The following is a 21,052-nucleotide window of genomic DNA, read 5'->3' on the forward strand; positions in this document are numbered from 1 at the left end:
ACAGGGAGAAGTAGATGATAAAGAGAGGATGACAACAGAGATAGCTGCATGTCCAAGCCCAGGAATGTCAAGGATCTACCAAAGCAGAAAGAGACAAGAATCTTCCCTTAGACTTGGCAGAGAACAACTGGCCCTGCTAATGCCCTGAATTCAGACTTCTGGTCTCCAAAGCTGTCAGACAGTAAATGCTTGTTCTTTAATATCACCGGCTTGTGGCATTTTTTGTGAAGGCAGCACTAGCAAACTAATACCTTGAGCAAGGTGTCTTGTTGTCTGTCTTACTTAGCCATTCTTGCTTCCATAATTCTTCGACAACGTAAGTTGAGTCCTTGGCAAGAAAGACCCCTGAGATTCCAGGAGACCAGGCAGGTTCAGGCAGATGTCCAAAGTGAGACCTACCTCAGCTGCCGACCTGCTTTCATTCTTGACCAAACCAATAGAGAGGGCCACGCCACTCTCAGAAATGGCCCGGTGGAAGAGGTTCTTGGCCAGAGGAGATAAAACCTGTGAGGGGAGTGGAGAAGACGAAAGTTTATGCTCACAGGAAGGGGTCAATGACACATCTGTTCTTCCAGAGCTACCTCCATTCACAGCTCTGCCCTGGCACATTCCTCTGGGGACAACTCGAGGACTTCAGGAGCATGTTAGAGGACTCGGTGGGCATAATAGCTCCTCATCTGCCCTGGGCTCTTCTCCTAGACTGACCCAGGGGCCTGGCTTCCACAAGACAAGCTTAGGGGGGTGGATCAGGAACACAGGATGAGGGCTGGAATAGGAAGCGTATGGTACATCTTTATTATCAACAACCAAAAGTACTCTGAAGAACGCCTTGGCATATCCCCAACAAACTTTAAATACACATTTCTTAGTTAGCATTTCCCTAACTCAGAATTTATCTTAAGCTAATTGATCAAGGAGGCATAAAAAGTTGTATGAGGATATTTTTACCCAACATTGGAAATAACCCAAGTGTCCAATATTATGACATTGGTTAAGTAAGTTAATTTGCATTATTACCATGAATGACTATGCAAACACAAGAATGTTATTGTGGAAGAATATTTAATGCTGTTTTTGTGTGCCGTCAAGTTGATTCTGACTCATAGTGATCCTATAGAACAGAATAGAATTGCCCCACAGGGTTTCCAAGGCTGTGATCTTTACCAAAGCAGATGACCACATCTTTCTCCCACAGCACGGCTGGCGGGTTCGAACCACTGACCTTTCAGTTAGCAGCCAAGTGCTTAGCCACTGTGTCACCAGGGCTCCTTAAGAATAACATTATGGTGGAATATTTAATGCTTAGGGAGGTACTTATATTGACATGTTAAGGAAGGTTTTTTGACAGACACCAGTACCAGTTGCCACCAAGTCAGTTCTGACTCATGGAGATCCCACGTGTGTCAGAGTAGAACTGTCCTCTGTAGGGTTTTCAGTGGTTGATTTTTCAAAAGTAGATCACCAGGCCTGTCTTCTGAGGTAACTCTGAGTGGACTCACTCAAACTGCCAACCTTTCAGATAGCAATCAAGCACGTTACCTGTTTGTGTACTCCAGGGACTCTTTTAGATAGATAGGCAGATGGATAGATAGATAGACAGACAGACAGATTGATCGACTGATTAAATGAATCATGGAGAAAATACTAGAAAAATACATGTCAAAATGTTAATGTTGAGTATCCCTGGGTAGTGCAACTGTGGATGTCTTTTTCCTTCTTTGGGCTTACTTATACTTTTCCTTTTTCTCCACTTTAAAAATATAAAGATTTCCCTCACTGTATGAAGCCAATGCACATTTTAAAAACATGGTAATAGCACTGACCCTCTGCTCAACTGTCAGGCAGCTGGAAGGTTTCTCACAGCTCCCAGCACCTTCTGATCTAGTTTTCCACCTTAGCTTCTCTCAGTGTCTCCCCAGCCGTATTCCCACACCAGCAGACACCTTGTGTCTTAGGGTGGGCTCTCTAGAGAAGCAAAACCAGTAAAGTGTATAAATATATATTACAGACAGATTTATATCAAGGAAATGCCTCACACCATGTAGAGACTGGATGTCCCAAGTCCATGTGCCAAGATAGAGGCTTCTCCTGATCCACACAGCCACAGGGACTGGAAAATCCAAGATCAGCATTTCAGAGAGCAGGGCTCCTGCTCACAGTCTGCGAAGATAGATGAATCCCAAGATCGGCAGGCAAAACCACAGGTAAGCTGCTAGCTCAAGTCCCCAGAACATGAGGTCACATGAACAGGAGCCAGTGGCAGGATCCAGCATGGCCAAAAAGCCCCCAAGCCTTGCCAGAATGTGCACTTATATTCGATGCAGGCCATAGGCTCAAGGAAACTCCCTTTCAATTGTTTGGTTACTCACAGCAGATCCTATCATGGGGGTGACCACATATCACATCTCAACAGGGAAGTGGTCACAACATTATGCAGGTCCCAAAACATTGAGAATCATGGCCCAGCCAAGTTGACACACAATCTTAACATCACATTCAACCCCTTGTCACCATGACACCTGTACACATCTCCTTAAACCATACATAATCTATGAATAAAGACAATTATAAAGTCATATTTGCACCTAAGATAATACAATGAACACACATACACCCAAAAATGCACTGGCCCTGTTTACATCTTATATTTTAAAAGTGAAGAAAACAAAAATATTTGGTGCACATATACAAAGCAGAAATACTCATAACAATTACAGTCCTCATTTCTGCAACTGGTCATGTGGCTGTAACTGATACTTAGAACTTCCGTCTTCCATCACCCATCCTGTATTCCCTTGGCCTCAGCAAGCACCCTAGCTGGTTGTGCTTCCTTGCCTGGTGGGGTGACCCAAACCTTCATTCCTGAATGGTCTGGGCTATTAGTAGTCATGTCAGAATTCAGTTGCTGTAGTTTTCCATTGACTTTAAAATCACAGGACATGGTAGTACTGACAGACACCCTAAGGGATCTCCTGCATTCCAGACATACCCTTCTTTACCTCCATTACGTAATACCCACCCAATTTCCTCTTGGCAATCAAGATCAATTACACCAGCCAGTATGGTAACTTCTTTGCCTGTTGGACCAGAGTCATAAGGAGATTAAAGTGGCCAGGTGGTATTCTTAGCTTCCAGTTCAATGGAATCAATGACGTGTCTCTAGGTGGGAGCATTCCTCCTTTTGGAACCAAGACCACTAGACCTGCAGAGCATAAGGTCGGGGAACAGGAAGCAAAAATCTTGTGAATGGGTCACTAGGGTAATAGCGAGTGGTGTCATTCCCATTACTACCCCTTGATTCCTGGACCTATGAATCTGGCTATGGGAGAAACAGCACCATATATTGGATGCTGGTTTAGACCATATACAGCCTCCTGGAGAACACTGCCCCAACCTTGCAAGGTATTGCCACCTAGCTGGAACCATAATTGCATCTTTTGAAGGCCAATCCATCATTCTATCAAGTCAGCTGCTTCAAGGTGATGGGGAACATAGTAGGACCAGTGAATTCCATGAGCACAGACCCACTGTCACACTTCTTTTGCTGTGAAGTGAGTCCCTTAATCCAAGGCAATGCTGTGTGGGATACCATGACAGTGGATAAGGCATTTTGGAGTCCATGGCTTGTAGTTTTGGCAGAAGCATTGTGTGCAGGGAAGGCAAATCCATATCCAGAGTTAAGTGTCTATTTTAGTAAGAACAAAACACTACACTTTCTATAACTGAAGTGGTCCAATGTAATCAACGGCCACTAGGTTCCTGGATGATCACCTCAAGAGATGGCACTATATGCCACTGATACTTTAAGCACCATTGGATCAGGTGGGTCATATGGTCCAAGTGGCAGAGCAGCTTGCACAGCAGCCTGAACTTTTCGTAGAGCCTTCTTTGTTCTGGACCCCACTCAAAACTAGCAATTTTTTGAGTCACTTGGTATATAGGCCAGAGTAGCACACTCAGATTAGGAATATGTTACCTCTGAAATCCAAAGAGGTCCACTAGATGTTGCGCCTCCTTTTTAGTTGTGGGAGGAGCCAGCTGCAATAACTTATCCTTCGCTTTAGAAGGAATACCTCGACGTGCTTCACACCACTGGACCCCTAGAAACTTCACTGAGGTGGAAAGTGCCTGAATCTTTGTGGGATTAATTTCCCACAATCTAGCAAGCAAATGTTTTACCAGTAAGTCCAGAGTCTTTGACACTTCTTCCTTAATAGGTTGAATCAGCATACTGTCATCAATGTAATGGACCAGTGTGATGTTTTCTGGAAGGGAAAGGCACTCAAGGTCCCTTCAGACTAAATTATGACATAAGGCAGGAGAGGCAATGCAACCCTGAGGTAGGCAACTGAAGGTGTATTGCTAGCTTTGCCAGCTGAAGGCCAACTGCTTCTAATGGTCCCTCAAAAGCAAGTATGGAGAAAAAGGCATTAGCCAGATCAATAGCTGCATACCAGGTACCAGGAGATGCATTTATTTGCTCAAGCCATGAGAAAATTAATCTGGAGCAGCAGCTGCAATTGGAGTCACCACCTGGTTAGGTTTTCGATAATCCACTGTCATTCTCCAAGATCCATCTGTTTTTTGTACAGGCCAAATAGGTGAGTTGAATGGGGATGTGGTAGGGATCACCAGCTTTGCATCCTTCAAGTCCTTCATGGTGGCAGCAATCTCTGTAATCCCTCCAGAAATGCAGTATTGCTTTCAGTTTACTATTTTACTAGGTAAGGGCAGTTCTAATGGCTTCCACTTGGCTTTTCCCACCATTATAACCCTTACTCCATTTGTCAGGGATCCAATGTGGGGATTCAAGCAGTTGCCGAGTATATCTATTCCAATTATGCATTCTGGAACTTGGGAAATCACTATGGGATGGGTTCAGGGACACGCTGGACCTACTGTGAGATGGATGTGAGCCAAGACTCCATTAACAACCTGACTTCCACATGCCCCCACACCGACTGGTGGGCCACAGTGATGTTTTGGGTTTCCTGGAATTAGTGTCTATATCCAGTAATCCCCCAAAAGTCTGAATATTTTCTTTTCCCCAATGAACAGTCACTCTTGTAAAAGGTCATAGATCCCTTTGGAAGGCTGGGAGAGAGATTGCGAGTATAAATTTTTGGCAGTGTATTGGAGTCCTTCCTCAAGGGGACCTGGCCTCCCTTTCATTCAAGGGGTTGTGGGTCTTTAAACTCACACATGTCTGGGAATTGATTGAGGGACCCTGACTCTCTTTCGGGTGATGCAAGTTAGACTGGTGTTCACCTGACCTAGAATTCATCTGTTTATACAGATCAAATAAATATTTAGTAGATTTCCTATCTATTTCACTCCTAGGAACACCATGACTAAGTAGTCAACATGATAAGTCCGTATAAGTCAGACTACTCTGACTGAATTCATTGTCCGTTAGTATACCAAGGCAGGTGTGGTACTTCAAGCTGATTTATTATAGGCCACCACATAATCCATGCTTCAGCAACCCAACCAAATAAACCATTAGATACTTTCCTAACTTCTTGAGTTGAAATATTGTGCTTAGTGGACCCATATCAATAAACTCAGACTGATCTATCTTTACGTTCCTTACACAATTATATTACACCCTTGTTACCCATTCCCACACATATTACCCAGGTTTCTGTTTGTACATATTAGAAAAGTCCAGCAGTTCTCTTGGACTGTAGCATACCTCCTCCTGGGTCACACTTCTTACTTCACCTTTTAAGGCTCACTGGGACTTAAGTCTAGTATATGTCCAGAAGCCAAAATTGGTGGTGGGAAGTGTTTTGAGGATATTCAGAATCATCTTGTAAAGCATGTGCCTCAGGCAATGCCCCAGGCAATGACTCAGATAACGGCTCTTTAGAGGCAGCTGAGCTAATATCATTAGATCGGACTGGAGGGGCTAATGGTTTTACTGGGCAAGGTGGTTTAGCAGACAAACATGTAGTAATCTCCTCAGAGGAGAGTGACAGGGCTGGTTCTGTTGCCGGGAGTGATTTGACAGAATTTAGGGGATCGATGTCTCCAGCTTGCTGATTATCTGCAGATATGTACCCATCCCAAGTTTCAGGATCCCATTGCTTCCCAATCACTGCCCTCACTTTAACTTTAGACACTTCTCAAGGTTGGCAGTTGAGCTGGTGTTGTAATTCAGCCATTCTTACAATAAGACTGTGGGTTTGGTTTTCATCAATATCAGCTCTGTTACTACAAGAAATAAGAGTTTCTTTCAAAACACAAGTGAAAACTTTCAGGTCGTTTATGCAGCACTTGAGCTCTGGACCTGATACCCTGAGAGCATCTCTTTCACCAGTATGCCTAGTGAAAGTAGGACCAACCAACTAGCTTCCTTATACTTCTCATTCTGACTAAATTGTAGAAAGGTGTCACACACACAATCACTCAGAGCCTCATCTTTCACTGATATCTGATCTATTTGGATTGCGTATTTGGATTGCCACCTTATGCCGTGGATTAGTAGTGCCCTCTTTACTACTGGAAACAGAGTCATCAATATCTTTACAACTAACCAGACTTGAGAATCAATTTAGAACTCTTCCTTTCAATTTTGTTTCCCTAGACTCACTCTCAGTACCAAACGTCTCAGGCTGGGTTCTCTAGAGAAACAAAACTAGTAAAGTGTATAAATATATATACAGAGATTTATGTCAAGGAAATGGCTCATGAGGTTGTAGAGGCTGGAGTGTCCCAAGTCCATGTGCCAAGATAGAGTCTTCTCCTAATTCATGTAGCCACAGGGGCTGGAGAACCCAAGATCGGCAGGTAAGAGGACAGGGCTCTTGCTCACTGGCTGCGAAGATCGATGAATCCTAAGATCAGCAGGCAAAACTACAGGTCAGCTGCTAGCTCATGTCCCAAGAACCAGAGGTCAGACGAACAGGAGCCAGCTACAGGATCCAGCATGAGCAAAAAGCACCCAAGCCTTGCCAGAATGTCCACTTATATTCGATGCAGGACACAGCTCAAGGAAGCTCCCTTTCAGCTGATTGGCTACTCACAGCAGATTCCATCATGGAGGTGATCATGTATCAAATCTCAATAGGGAAGTGATCACAACATTATTCCACTGCGAAAACACTGAGAATCAGAGCCCAGCCAAGTTGACACACAATTTTAACCATCACACCTTGTGTCTCCAGATTTTCTCTATGTCTCACAACCCTGGCCCATCCCACCCTGTTCCCTCTTCACATCCCTCGTCTCTCTTGCCCACCTCCCCCAGGTTTCCTCTCCCAGCACACTTCCATCCCTCAGACCAGAGACAGCTGTCCACCCTTTCTGGCATGGTAAAGCCATCAGACCATCTCAGAGGAGGTTCCACCCTTTCTAGCTCTGCTTCCCCTTGATGTGTATGTGGATCTGTTTCAAGCCAAACCGTGAAACTCCACCTTACTCTTGTCCTCGCCTCCTCTTATGCCTAATTTATACCCGCCACTGCTTCCCAAGAAAAGTGAGGCAAGTCTTAACATTACAATGGTTAGGAAAGAGAGAAAGAGTTCGACCAGGCTAGACAAAGAGAATGTCATGGCTATAGGCTATATCTGGAGATTTACTCATATGGTCCCACTGTGCAAAGCTGAGCTTTAAGCTCCCTCGAGGCCGAGGAGAGTTTGCTTATTAGCTCTTTACCCTATGATGTTTGGCCTTGAGTAGGGTTAGCTCTGAATCCAGGCCTTAATAACAGGTGGCCTTGGCTCAACTGGCTGGTTTCCAAGGGACTCATGAGCATCACGGCTGGGTGTCAGGCCTGGTGCTGGGGTCACTTACAAGAACAGAGACACTTGCACCTCCTGCAGATTCTCCAAAGATGGTCACTGAGCCTGGGTTCCCTCCAAAGTTGGCAATGTTCTCCTGGACCCAGTGCAGTGCAGCCACTTGGTCCAAGAGACCCCAGTTCCCGGGCTGTGCTCATCCCCGGTGCTGTGAGTGAGAGAAGAGGGTGGGGGTGGGGACAGAGATGTCACAGCAAAAGCTCTCAGAACTGTAGATGGGGTGGGGGGCTCCAGCTGGGCCTTCCAGTATAAGACTGGGCTTCCACATCCCTGACACAGGGGTCTTTAACTACCTTCCTCTTCTGTCACATTGTTCCGTTTGGGGCTCTACATTCATTCATTTGGCAAACATTTATTTGTCAACCCTTAACTGCTGTGCTGCATGTTAACTGTCATAACAGAGGAATGTACAAAGTACTGATCTGAATATTAAAGAGGAGGTAACATTTGGGTGGGTCTTGTAGGATGAACAGGCACTTGGTAGGTATAGTAGGTGCTCTAGACAGAGAGGACAGCATAGGTGGCTCCAAGGAATGAGAAGGTGAAGGGAGGAGGAACTTGAATGTCTTACTATGGAGCTTAGCAAAGGTCACCTTGGAGGCTGACCCCGTCAGAGCTAGGTCCTAGCACCCTTATTTGAGGACCAGGTTGCAGATGGGAGAATCCAATCTCTTACCTGAAGAATCCCCAGATCCCCAGGCGATACTGAATGGTCACCACCACCACATCTTCATGGGCAGACAAGGCTAGCCCATCGTACATTGATGCACCACCCATCATCAGACCACCTCCATGGATCCATACCATTACCTGGACAGGAGGAAGCAACCATGTTGGTTACAGGAAGCAGAACTAGAAGGAACCTCTAGAGGTTGTTTGGATTGGCCATCAACCTCTTGGTCACAAACAAAGGAGGCCATTGCCCAAAGCCCGCAGTCCCCAGCAAGGTTGGAGCCTTATCTCCCATTCTCCCAATGAAGTTGAAGCCACCACACCACTCAGTGTATCCTGGCTGCCCCCACTGTCCTCCCTAGCACATCAAATCTCACCTGAACTTCAAGGCTCCTCATGCTTTCAGTGGGAGCAGCACAGGCCAAGGGTGTCATGTTTTCCCCAACACTTTCATTGTCCTCATGCCTGGACCTCACAACCAGCTCAGCAAACACTGCATGGAGCAGCTTTTGTATTTCAGCTTTGCCTGACCTAGCTCTTCTGTGAGGAATGGAACTTCTCCCCCAGAGCAAATGATTATCCCAAGAGTAGCACATGTCCCTGATGATATCTCTTCCTAACATGCCTTGCCTCCTTCCCTCTGCATCCTCTGAATCCCCAGACACCAGCAACCCTCCAAAGCCCAGCCTAAAATCAGCCTCTTCCAAGTTGAGACCCTGCCATGTGCCAGGGACTGTGCTAAGAATTGAGGATGAAAGTGGACATAACCATTCACAGCTCATGGTTCTTGAATTAAAAGAATTCACATAACTGGGGAGAAGTGGGAGTGGCTAAAATAATACTAATGTCAATAAAAAGAAGACACACTTCTATAACACACACTATGTGCCAGGTACTGTTCTAAGCACTTCAAATCATTTCATGTTCATTAAACCACCCATGAGGTGGGGTCAAGATGCCTGAATAGCCAGGTGATTCCAGCTATCCAGCTTACAACAAAGACCTAAAAATCAAGTGAAACAATTGTTTTTATGACAAGCTAGGAGCCCTGAACATCAATGGCAAAGTTAGAAAACGGACTGAGTAGCATGAGGAGAAAGAGATGGTTCAGAAGTGGAGAAGACTTCCCGGAGTTGAATCACTGGAATCCCTCAGGCACAACTCACAGGAGAGGATGTGGTGGGCTGGTGGTAGCGTTCAGCCGCAGCTTCCTCAGGGAGAAGCAGCCAGCTGCACAGCCTACTAACACCTCTAGAACTAGAGAAGAACAGCACTCTCGGCAAAAGCTAAGTATTTGCGTATATTTAACCACGCCCCCGGAGCCCAAGCCAGCTTCAGGGCTGCTGATTTCCCTAGGCCTGAGACAGGCCCATTTGAGCACCCCAAGCCATGCTCCTGGGCTTGGAGAAGGAATACATTCACACCAGGGGAAAAGATAATTTGCCAGCTCCACTAACATGGGGAGATCAGGACAAAAGAGGCTCCTGTCCAGGCATAAACACTTCACGGACTTTGAATAACTTTCCGCCCTGCATGGACCTCTGTGGGCCTATTTCAGGAGAATAGGCCCTTCCTGGCAGACTGCAACTGTTTAAGCTGTGTGGTGGAGAGGTGCATGTTTGATATTTGACACTGCTTTGCCTATTAAGCAGGCTCCTCCTATACCCACATCAGGGGCCTAAGGACTGGTGGCTCCACTCAGGTCACCCAGCCACCCACAACAGGGTTCTTAGAATAACTGGTACCTCCCAGTCCTTACAAACAAAAGCCTTGGGTGCCCATGGTCTGTCTGCAGAACCCACCCACCTGTACGATCTAGGGAATGTGCTTTCCTCAGAGACACTCAGGGGAAAATTCTCAACCCCCTGCCCTGTTCAGAGTGTGATCCCCTGCTGCAACCAGATACTGGTACCTACACCAAACACCCCTGCCCCTCTAAGACTGTAGGCCAGAGACTGTAACACACATTGATAACCAGCCACCGGGACACCAGCTGAATCCACACGAGTGAGTGGACTCATAAGCTCATACACCTGATAACAGCTCTAGCCATCTGGTGACAGGACATCAGAGCTCCAAAGGTGAAAATAATCAAGCTAGCTCACTCAAGCAACCCATTTGGACATATCAAAACAAAAGAAAACAAACCAAGAAACTATGACAGAGTACACAAACATAAAATAAACTAATACAATGACTTACAGATGGCTCAGAGACAAGTCAATATCAAATCACATAAAGAAACAGACCATGATTGCTTCAACAAGCTCTCAAAACACAGACTCAAAGGATCTTCTGGATGAAGGTGGCTTCCTGGAATTACCAGATGCAGAATTCAAAAGATTAATATACAGAACTCTTCAAGACATTAGGAAGAAGATCAGGCAATATGCAGAACAAGCCGAGGAACACACAGATAAAAGAGTTGAAGAAATTAAAAAGGTTATTTGAGGACATGAAAAATTTAATAAGCTCCAAGAATCCATAGAGAGACAGCAATCAGAAATTCAGAAGATTAATGATAAAATTACAGAATTAGACAACTTAATAGAAAGTCGAAGGAGCAGAATCGAGCAAGTGGAAGGCAGAATTGGTGACCTTGAAGACAAAGCACTTGGCACCAATATATTTGAAGAAAATTCAGATAAAAGAATTTTTTTAAATGAAGGAAACATAGGAATCATGAGGGACTCTATCAAGAGAAATAACCTACGAGTGATTGGAATGCCAGAACAGGGAAGGATAACAGAAAATACAGAGAAAATTGTTGAATAATTGTTGTTAGAAAACTTCCCTGATATCGTGAAAGATGAAAAGATATCAATCCAAGATGCTTATCGAACTCCATATAAGGTAGATGTTAAAAGAAAGTCACCAAGGCATATTATAGTCAAATTTGCCAAAACCAAAGATAAAGAGAATTTCAAGAGCAGCTAGTGATAAATGAAAAATCACCTACAAAGGACAGTCGATAGGAATAAGCTCAGACTACTCGGCAGAACCCATGCAGGCAAGAAGGCAATGGGATGGCCTATATAAAACATTGAGGGAAAAAAATTGCCAGCCAAGAATCATATATTCAGCAAAACTGTCTCTCAAATATGAAGGTGAAATTAGGACATTTCCAGATAAACAAATGTTTAGGGAATTTGTAAAAAGCAAATCAAATCTACAAGAAATACTAAATGGAGTTCTTTGGTTAGAAAATCACTAATATCAGTATCATTCCAAGGCTAGAACACCGGACAGAGCAATCAGATGTTAACCCAGAAAGGGAAATCACAAAAATAAATCAAGACCAAAAAAATGCTCAAGACAGGGAAACAGTGATGTCATTATGTAAAAAAAGACAACATTAAAATAACAAAGAGGGACTAAGAAATGTAGTCATAGGTCTTTCATATGGAGAGGAAGACAAGGCAATATAAAGAAATAAAAGATAGGTTTAAACTTAGAAAAATAGGGGTAAATATTAAGGTAACCACAAAGGAGACTAACTATCCTACTCACCAAATAAAATACAAGAAAAAAATACAGACTTGGCAGAAAAAAAAAGCAACAATGAAGAAGAGGAAAGGGCAGTATAAAAACTGCTCACCACAAAAAATTAAGTGGGAAATAGAATCTGTCAACAACACACAAAAAAAGACATCAAAATGACAGCACTAAACTCATACCTATACATAATTACTCTGAATGTTAAAGGACTAAATGCCCCAATAAAGAGACAGAGTGGCAGAATGGACAAAAAAACATGATCTGTCTATATGTTGCCTACAAGAGACACGCCTTAGGCTTAGAGACATAAACAAACTAAAACTCAAAGGATGGAAAAAAATATATCAAGCAAACAATAACCAAAAAAGAGCAGGAGTGACAATATTAATTTCTGACAAAATAGTCTTTAAAGTTAAATCCACCACAAAGGATAAGACAGGACACTATATAAGGATTAAAGGGACAATATACCAGGAGGATATAACCATATTAAATACCTACGCTGCCAATGACAGGGCTGCAAGATACATAAAACAAACTCTAACAGCATTGGAAAGTGAGATAGATAGCTCCACAATTATAGTAGGAGACTTCAACACACCACTTTTGGTGAAGGACAGGACATCCAGAAAGAAGCTCAATAAAGACACAGAAGATCTAAATACCACAAGCAATCAACATGAACTTATAGACGTGTACAGAACACTCCTCCCAACAGCAGCCAAGTATACTTTGTTTCCTAGTGCACATGGAGCATTCACTAGAATAGACCATATATGAGGTCATAAACAAGCCTTAGCAGAAACCAAAACATTGAAATATTGCAAAGCATCTTCTCTGACCATAAGGCCATAAAAGTAGAAAACAATAAAAGAAAAAAGCAGGGAAAAGAAATCAAACCCTTGAAAACTGAACAATACCCTGCTCAAAAAGACTAGGTTTTAGAAGACGTTAAGGATGGAATAAAGAAATTCATAGAATCCAATGAGAATGAAAATACTTCCTGTCAGAACCTTTGGGACACAGCGAAAGCAGTGCTCAGAGGTCAATTTATATCAATAAATGCACATGTACAAAAAGAAGAAACGGCCCAAATCAAAGAATTATCCCAACAACTTGAACAGATAGAAAGAGATCATCAAAAGAAACCTTCAGGCACAAGAAGAAAGCAAACAATAAAAATTAGAGCTGAATTAAATGAAATAGAAAACAGAAAAACAACTGAAAGTGTTAACAAGACCAAAAGCTGGTTCTCTGAAAAAATTAACAAAATTGATAAGTCATTGGCCAAACTGACAAAAGAGAAACAGAAGAGGAAGCAAGTAAACAAAACAAGAAATGAGATGGGCGATATTATAACAGACTCAAGCGAAATGAAAAGAATCGTATCAGATTACAAGGAAAAATTGTACTCTAACAAATTGGAAAACCAAGATGAAACAAATGAACTCCTAGAAACACACTACCTACCTAAACTAACACAAACAGAGGTAGATCAATTAAATAGACTCATAAGGAAAGAAGAGATTGAAAAGGTAATCAAAAAACTCCCAACAAAAAAAAGCCTTGACCTGGATGGTTTCACTGCAGAGTTCTACCAAACTTTCAGGGAAGAATTAACACCATTACTACTAAAGGTATTTCAGAACATAGAAAAGGATAGAATACTCCCAAACTCATTCTATGAAGCCAGCATAACCCTGATACCAAAACGTGGTAAAGACACCACAAAAAAAGAGAATTGTGGACCTATACCCATCATGAACTTAGATGCAAAAATCTTCAACGAAATTCTAGCCAATAGAATTCAACAACTTAGCACCATGATCAAGTGGGATTCATACCAGGTATACAGGGATGGTTCAACATTAGAAAAGAAATGATGTAATCCATCATACAAATAAAACAAAAGACAAGAATCACATGATTTTATCAATCAATGCAGAAAAGGCATTTGACAAAATTCAACATCGAAACTCTTAGTAAAAGAGGAATAGAAGGAAAATTCCTCAAGATAATAAAGGGCATTTATACAAAGCCAACAGCCAATGTCATCCTGAATGAAGAGAGTCTGAAAGCATTCCCCTGGAGTTTGGGAACCAGACAGGGAGGCCCTATCACCACTCTTATTCAACATTGTGCTAGAGGTCCTAGTCAGAGCAATCAGGCTAGGTGAAGAAATTAAAGGGCATCCAGATTGGTAAGGAAGAAGTATCTCTATTTGCAGATGACATGATCTTATACACAGAAAACCTTAAAGAATCCTCAAGAAAACTACTGAGTAATAGTAGAGTTCAGCAGAGTATCAGGATATAAGATAAACATCCAAAAATCGGTTGGATTCCTCTACACCAACAAAAAGAACATATAGGAGGAAATCATCAAATCAATACCATTTACAGAAGCTCCCAAGAAGATAAAACACTTAGGAATAAATCTGACCCGAGAAGTAAAATACCCATACATAGAAAAGTACAAGACACTAATGCAAGAAACCAAAAGAGACCTACATAACTGGAAAAACATACCATTATAAAAATGTCTATTCTACCGAAAACCATCTATAGATACAATGCAATTCTGATACAAATTCCAACGACATTTTTTAATGAGATGGAGAAACAAATCACCAACTTCATACAGAAAGGAAAGAGGCCCCGAATGAGTAAAGCATAACTGAAAAGGAAGAACAAAGTGGGAGGCCTCACTCTACCTGATTTTAGAACCTATTACACCACCACAGTAGTCAAAACATCCTGGTACTGGTACAACAACAGATACATAGACCAATGGAACAGAATTGAGACTCCAGACATAAATCCATCCACATATGAGCACCTGATATTTGACAAAGGCCCAAAGTCAGTTAAATGGGGAAAAGACAGTCTCTTTAACAAATGGTGCTGGCATAACTGGACATCCTTCTGCAAAAAAATGAAACAAGACCCATGACTCACACCATCCACAAAAACTAATTCTAAATGGATCAAAGGCCTAAATATAAAATCTAAAACAATAAAGATTATGGAAGAAAAAAGAGGGACAATGCCAGGAGCCCTAACACATGGCATAAACATTATACAAAACATTATAACAATACTGAAGAGAAACTAGAAAACTGGGAGCTCCTAAAAATCAAACACCTAACCTCATCCAAAGACTTCACCAAGAGTAAAAAGATTGCCTGCAGACTGGGAAAAAGTTTTTAGCTATGACATTTCCGATCAGCGCCTGATCTCTAAAATCTACATGATACTGCAAAAACTCAACTACAAAAAGACAAATAAACCAATTAAAAAATGGGCAAAGGATATGAACAGTCACTTCACTAAAGAAGACACTCAGGTGGCAAACAGAAACACGAGGAAATGCTGACGATCATTAGCCATTAGAGAAATGCAAATCAAAACTACAATGAGATTCCATCTCACTCTAACAAGGCTGGCATTAATCCAAAAAACACAAAATAATAAATGTTGGAGAGGCTGTGGAGAGACTGGTACACTTATACACTGCTGGTGGGAATGTAACATGGTACAACCACTTTGGAAATCAATTTGGCGCTTCCTTGAAAGGCTAGAAATGGTACTGCCAGCAATCCCACTCCTTGGAATATATCCTAGAGAAATAAGAGCCTCTACACGAACAGATATATGCATACCCATGTTCACTGCAGCTCTGTTTAGAATAGCAAAAAGATGGGAGCAGCCAAGGTGCTCATCAATGAGTGAACAGATAAATAAATTACGGTATATTCACACAATGGAATACTACGCATTGATGGAGAACAATGATGAATCCACGAAACATTTCCTAAACATGGAGGAATCTGGAAGGCATGATGCTGAGTGAAATTAGTCAGTTGCAAAAGGACAAATATTGTATAAGACCACTATTATAAGAACTCAAGAAATAGTTTAAACAGAGAAGAAAATATTCTCTGATGGTTCTAGAGGGGGGAGGGAGGGAGGGAGGGAGAGAGGATTTTACTAATTAGATAGTAGATAAGAACTATTTTAGGTAAATGGAAAGACAACACACAATACAGGAGAAGTCGGCACAACTGGACTAAACCAAAAGCATAGAAGTCTCTTGAATAAACTGAACTCTTCGAAGGCCAGTGTAGCAGGGGCGGAGGTTTGGGGGCCATGGTTTCAGGGGATATCTAAATCAATTGGCAAAATAAAATCTATTAAGATAACATTCTGCATTTAAGACCCCAGATGGGGAGTGGCATCTGGGGTCTTAAATGCTAGCAAGCGGCCATCTAAGTGGCGTCAATTAGTCTCAACCCACCAGGAACAGAGGAGAATGAAGAACACCAAAGACACAAGATAATTATGAGCCCAGGAGACAGAAAGGGCCACATAAACCAGAGACTACATCAGCCTGAGACCAGAAGAACTTGATAGTGCCTGGCTACAACCGATGACTGCTCTGACAGGGAACACAACAGAGAACCCCTGAGGGAGCAGGAGAGCAGTGGGATGCAGACCTCAAATTCTCATAAAAAGACCAGACTTAATGGTGTGACTGAGACTAGAGGGACCCCAGAGGTCATGGACCCCAGACCTTCTGTTAGCCCAAGACAGGAACCATTCCCAAAGCCAGCTCTTCAGACAGGGATTGGACTGGACAATGGGATAGAAAATGATAGTGGTGAAGAGTGAGCTTCTTGGATCAAGTAGACAAAAGAGACTATGTTGGCATCTCCTGTCTGGAGGGGAGATGGGAGGGCGGAAGGGGTCAGAAGCTGGCCGAATGGACTACAAAATAGAGAGTGGAGGGAATAAGTGTACTGTCTCATTAGGGGGAGAGTAATTAGGAGTATATAGCAAGGTGTGTATAAATTTTTGTATGAGAGACTGACTTGATTTGTAAACTTTCACTTAAAGCACAATAAAAAAAAAAAAGCCACCCATGAGGTAGGTACTAATATTATCCCATTTAACAGATAGGAAAACTGAGACATGTAACTTGTTCAATGTCACACAGCTAGTAAGTGACAGAAGCAGGACTTGACCTGAGGCAGTCTGGCTCCAGAGTTCAGATGCTGAGCTCTGCAGTACAATGTAGCCAATGACCATGGTGCAGTAAGCCCACTGTTTGGATAGGAGTGAGATCTTCCTTTCAACTCTAACTGATGTTTAATGAGCACTTGCTTTGTGTTCTTAGCCTGATGCTGAGATAAAGGCTGTATGTGGGTCATTTAATATTCCTATGTGATTATTTCCCCCTCGTGTCTGTGAGTTTGCTATAGTGTGGTGGCTTGCGTGTTACTGTGATGCTTGAAGCTATGCCGCCGATATTCAGATACCAGCCGGGTCACCCATGGAGGACAGATTTCAACTGAGCTTCCAGACTAAGACACACTAGGAGGAAGGACTCGGCATTCTACTTCTGAAAAGCATTAGCCAGTGAAATCTTTATGAATAGCAGCAGAACATTGTCTGATGTAGTGCTGGAATATGAGCCCACGAGGTTGGAAGACACTCAAAAGATGACTGGGGAAGAGCTGCCTCCTCAAAGTAGAGTCGACCTTAATGACATGGATGGAGTAAACCTTTCAGGACCTTCATTTGCTGATGTGGCATGACTCCAAGTGAGAAGAAATAGCTGCAAACATCCATTAATAATCAGAACCTGGAATGTATGAAGGATGAATCTAGGAAAATTGGAAATCGTCAAAAATGAAATGGAACGCATAAACATTGATATCCTAGGCATTAGTGAGTTGAAATGCATGGTATTGGCCATTTTGAATCAAACAATCATATAGTCTACTCTGCTGGGAATGACAACTTGAAGAGGGATGATGTTGCATTCATCGTCAAAAAGAGCGTTTCAAGATCTATCCTGAAGTACTACGCTGTCAGTGATAAGATAACATACACACGCCTATAAGGAAGACCAGTTAATGTGACTATTATTCAAATTTATGCACCAACCACTAGGGCCAAAGATGAAGAAACAAAAGTTTTTATCAGCCCCTGCACTCTGAAATTGATGGAACATGCAATCAAGATGCATTGATAATTACTGGCAATTGGAATGCAAAAACTGGAAACAAAGAAGAAGGATCAGTAGTTGGAAAATAAGGCCTTGGTGATAGAAACAATGCCAGAGATTGAATGATAGAATTTTGCAAGACCAAAGACTTCTTCATTGCAAATACCTTCTTTTGCCAGCATAAACGGCGACTATACACATGGACCTCGCCAGATGGAACACATAGAAATCAAATTGACTACATCTGTGGAAAGAGACGATGGAAAAGCTCAATATCATCAGTCAGAACAAGGCCAGGGGCCGACTGTGGAACAGACCATCAATTGCTCATATGTAAGTTCAAGCTGAAACTGAAGAAAATCAGAGCAAGTCCACGAGAGCCAAAATATGACCTTGGGTATATCCCACCTGAATTTAGAGGCCATCTGAAGAAAAGATTTGATGCATTGTGCACTAGTGACCGAAGACCAGATGAGTTGTGGAATGACATCAAGGACATCGTCCATGAAGAAAACAAGAGGTCATTGAAAAGACAGAAAAGAAAGAAAAGTCCAAATGGATGTCAGAGGAGACTCTGAAACTTGCTCTCGAATGTCGAGCAGCTAAAGCAAAAGGAAGAATTGATGAAGAAAAAGAATGGAACAGAAGATTTCAAGGGCGTCTCAAGAAGACACAGTAAAGTATTATAATGACACGTGCAAAGAGCTGGAGATGGAAAACCAAAAGGGAAGAACACATTCGGCGTTACTCAAACTGAAAGAACTGAAAAAAAAAATTGAAGGCTTGAGTTGCCATAGTGAAGGATTTTATGGGGAAAATACTAAATGATGCAGGAAGCATCAAAAGAAGATGGAAGGAATACACAGTCATCATACCAAAAAGAATTACTTGATGTTCAACCATTTCAAGAGGTAGCATATGGTCAGGAACCAATGGTACTGAAGGAAGAAGTCCAAGATGCACTGAAGATTGGGGAAAAACAAGGCTCCAGGAATTGATGGAATATCAATCGAGATGTTTCAAACAAACAGATGCACCACTGGAAGTGCTCGCTCGTCTATGCCAAGAAATATGGAAGACAGCTTCCTGGCCAGCTGACTGGAAGAGATCCATATTTATGCCTATTCCCAAGCAAGGTGATCCAACCGAATGTGGAGATTATAGAACAATATCATTAATATCACACGCAAGCAAAATTCTGCTGAAGATCATTCAAAAACTGCTGTAGCAGAATATCGACAGGGAACTGCCAGAAATTCACGCCGGTTTCAGAAGAGGACGTGGAACCAGGGATATCATTGCTGATGTCAGGTGGATCCTGGCTGGAAGCAGAGAATACCAGAAGGATGGTTACCTGTATTTTATTGACTAGGCATTTCACTGCATGGATCATAATAAATTGTGGATAATATTGCAAAGAATGGGAATTCCAGAACACTTAATTGTGCTCTTGAGGAATCTTGACATAGATCAAGAGGCAGTTGTTCGGAGAGAACAAGGGGATACTGATTGGTTTAAAGTCAGGAAAGGTGTGCATCAGGGTGGTATTCTTTCACCATACCTATTCAATCTGTGTGCTGAACAAATAATCCGAGAAGGTGGACTATATGAAGAAGAACGAGGTATCAGGATTGGAGGAAGACTCGTTAACAACCTGTGTCATGCAGATGACACAACCGTGCTTGCTCAAAGTGAAGAGGACTTGAAGCACTTACTAATGAAGATCAAAGACCACAGCCTTCAGTTTGGATTGCACCTCAACATAAAGAAAACAAAAGTCCTCACAACTAAACCAATGAGCAACATCATGATAAATGGAGAAAAGACTGAAGTTGTCAAGGATTTCATTTTACTTGGATCCACAATCAACAGCCATGGAAGCAGCAGTCAAGAAATCAAAAGATGCATTGCGTTTGGTAAAAGACCTCTTCAAATTGTTTGAGAGCAAAGAAGTCACCTTGAAGACTAAGGTGTGCCTGACCCAAGCCATGGTATTTTCAATCACATCATATGCATGTGAAAGCTGGACAATGAATAAGGAGGACCAAAGAATAATTGACCCCTTTGAATTGTGGTGTTGGCGAAGAATACTGAATATGGGCTGCCAAAAGAACAAACAGATCTGCCTTGGCAGAAGTACAATCAGAATGCTCCTCAGAAGCAAGGATGGCGAGACTGCATCTTACGTACTTTGGACATGTTGTCAGGAGGGATGAGTCCCTGGAGAAGGACATCATGCTTGGCAGGGTGCAGGGTCAGCATAAAAGAGGAAGATCCTCAACGAGGTGGATTGATGCGGTGGCTAAAACAATGAGCTCCAGCATAACAACGATTGTAAGTATGGCTCAGGACTGGGTAGTGTTTCGTTCTGTTGTGCATAGGGTTGCTATGAGTCAGACCTGACTCGATGGCACCTAACAACAATAACAACAATATGTGATTATTCCCATTTGGGAGAAACTGAGGTTTGGAGAAATTAAGTAATTGCCAAGTCTCTCAGCTAGTAAGAGACAGAACTAGGATTTGAACCCATATCCTGTGGCTCCAGAACCTGTGTCTGTAACTAGAGCATTTCCTGCCTTCAGGTTCCCAGAGCCCCTGTTTCTCCCACACCTCTGGTCACTGCTCCCCTCCAGGGGTAGGGACTGAATTTACAGTCATCTCTGAGGGAAGACTGAGCGCCAGCAATAATTTGCTGAAGAAGTATACGTCTGCCCAGCCCAGATGGTAAGGTCCTTGAAGGTAGGGGCTGGATGGTAGTGCTTTTATGTCCTTCCTTCCCCCAACCCCCACGCGGTAGTACGCATATGGAGGGCCAACCAACCAGTTGCTGTTGAGTCCACTCCAACTCATGGGGACCCTACGTGTATCAGAGGAGAACTGTGCCCCACAGGGTTTTAATGGCTGGTTTTTTTGAAAATAGAGCACCAGGCCCTTCCTCTGAGGCATCTCTGGGTGGACTCTAATCTCTAACCTTTGGTTAGCAGCCGAGCACGTTAATCACTTGCACCATTCAGAACTCCATATGTTCATAATAAAAGAATGAATGGGTGAGCCTTTCCCCCCACCTC

The 21,052-nt window shown here is 42.7% G+C and overlaps 1 pseudogene; it reads right to left on the reverse strand.

Annotated features, from left to right (window-relative positions):
- The window catches only part of LOC126064517 (liver carboxylesterase 1-like), a 107,231-nt pseudogene that overhangs the window by 13,478 nt on the left and 72,701 nt on the right, over window positions 1–21,052 (reverse strand).

This window comes from Elephas maximus, chromosome 21 (genome assembly GCF_024166365.1).
Source record: "Elephas maximus indicus isolate mEleMax1 chromosome 21, mEleMax1 primary haplotype, whole genome shotgun sequence".
NCBI classification, from domain to species: domain Eukaryota; kingdom Metazoa; phylum Chordata; class Mammalia; order Proboscidea; family Elephantidae; genus Elephas; species Elephas maximus.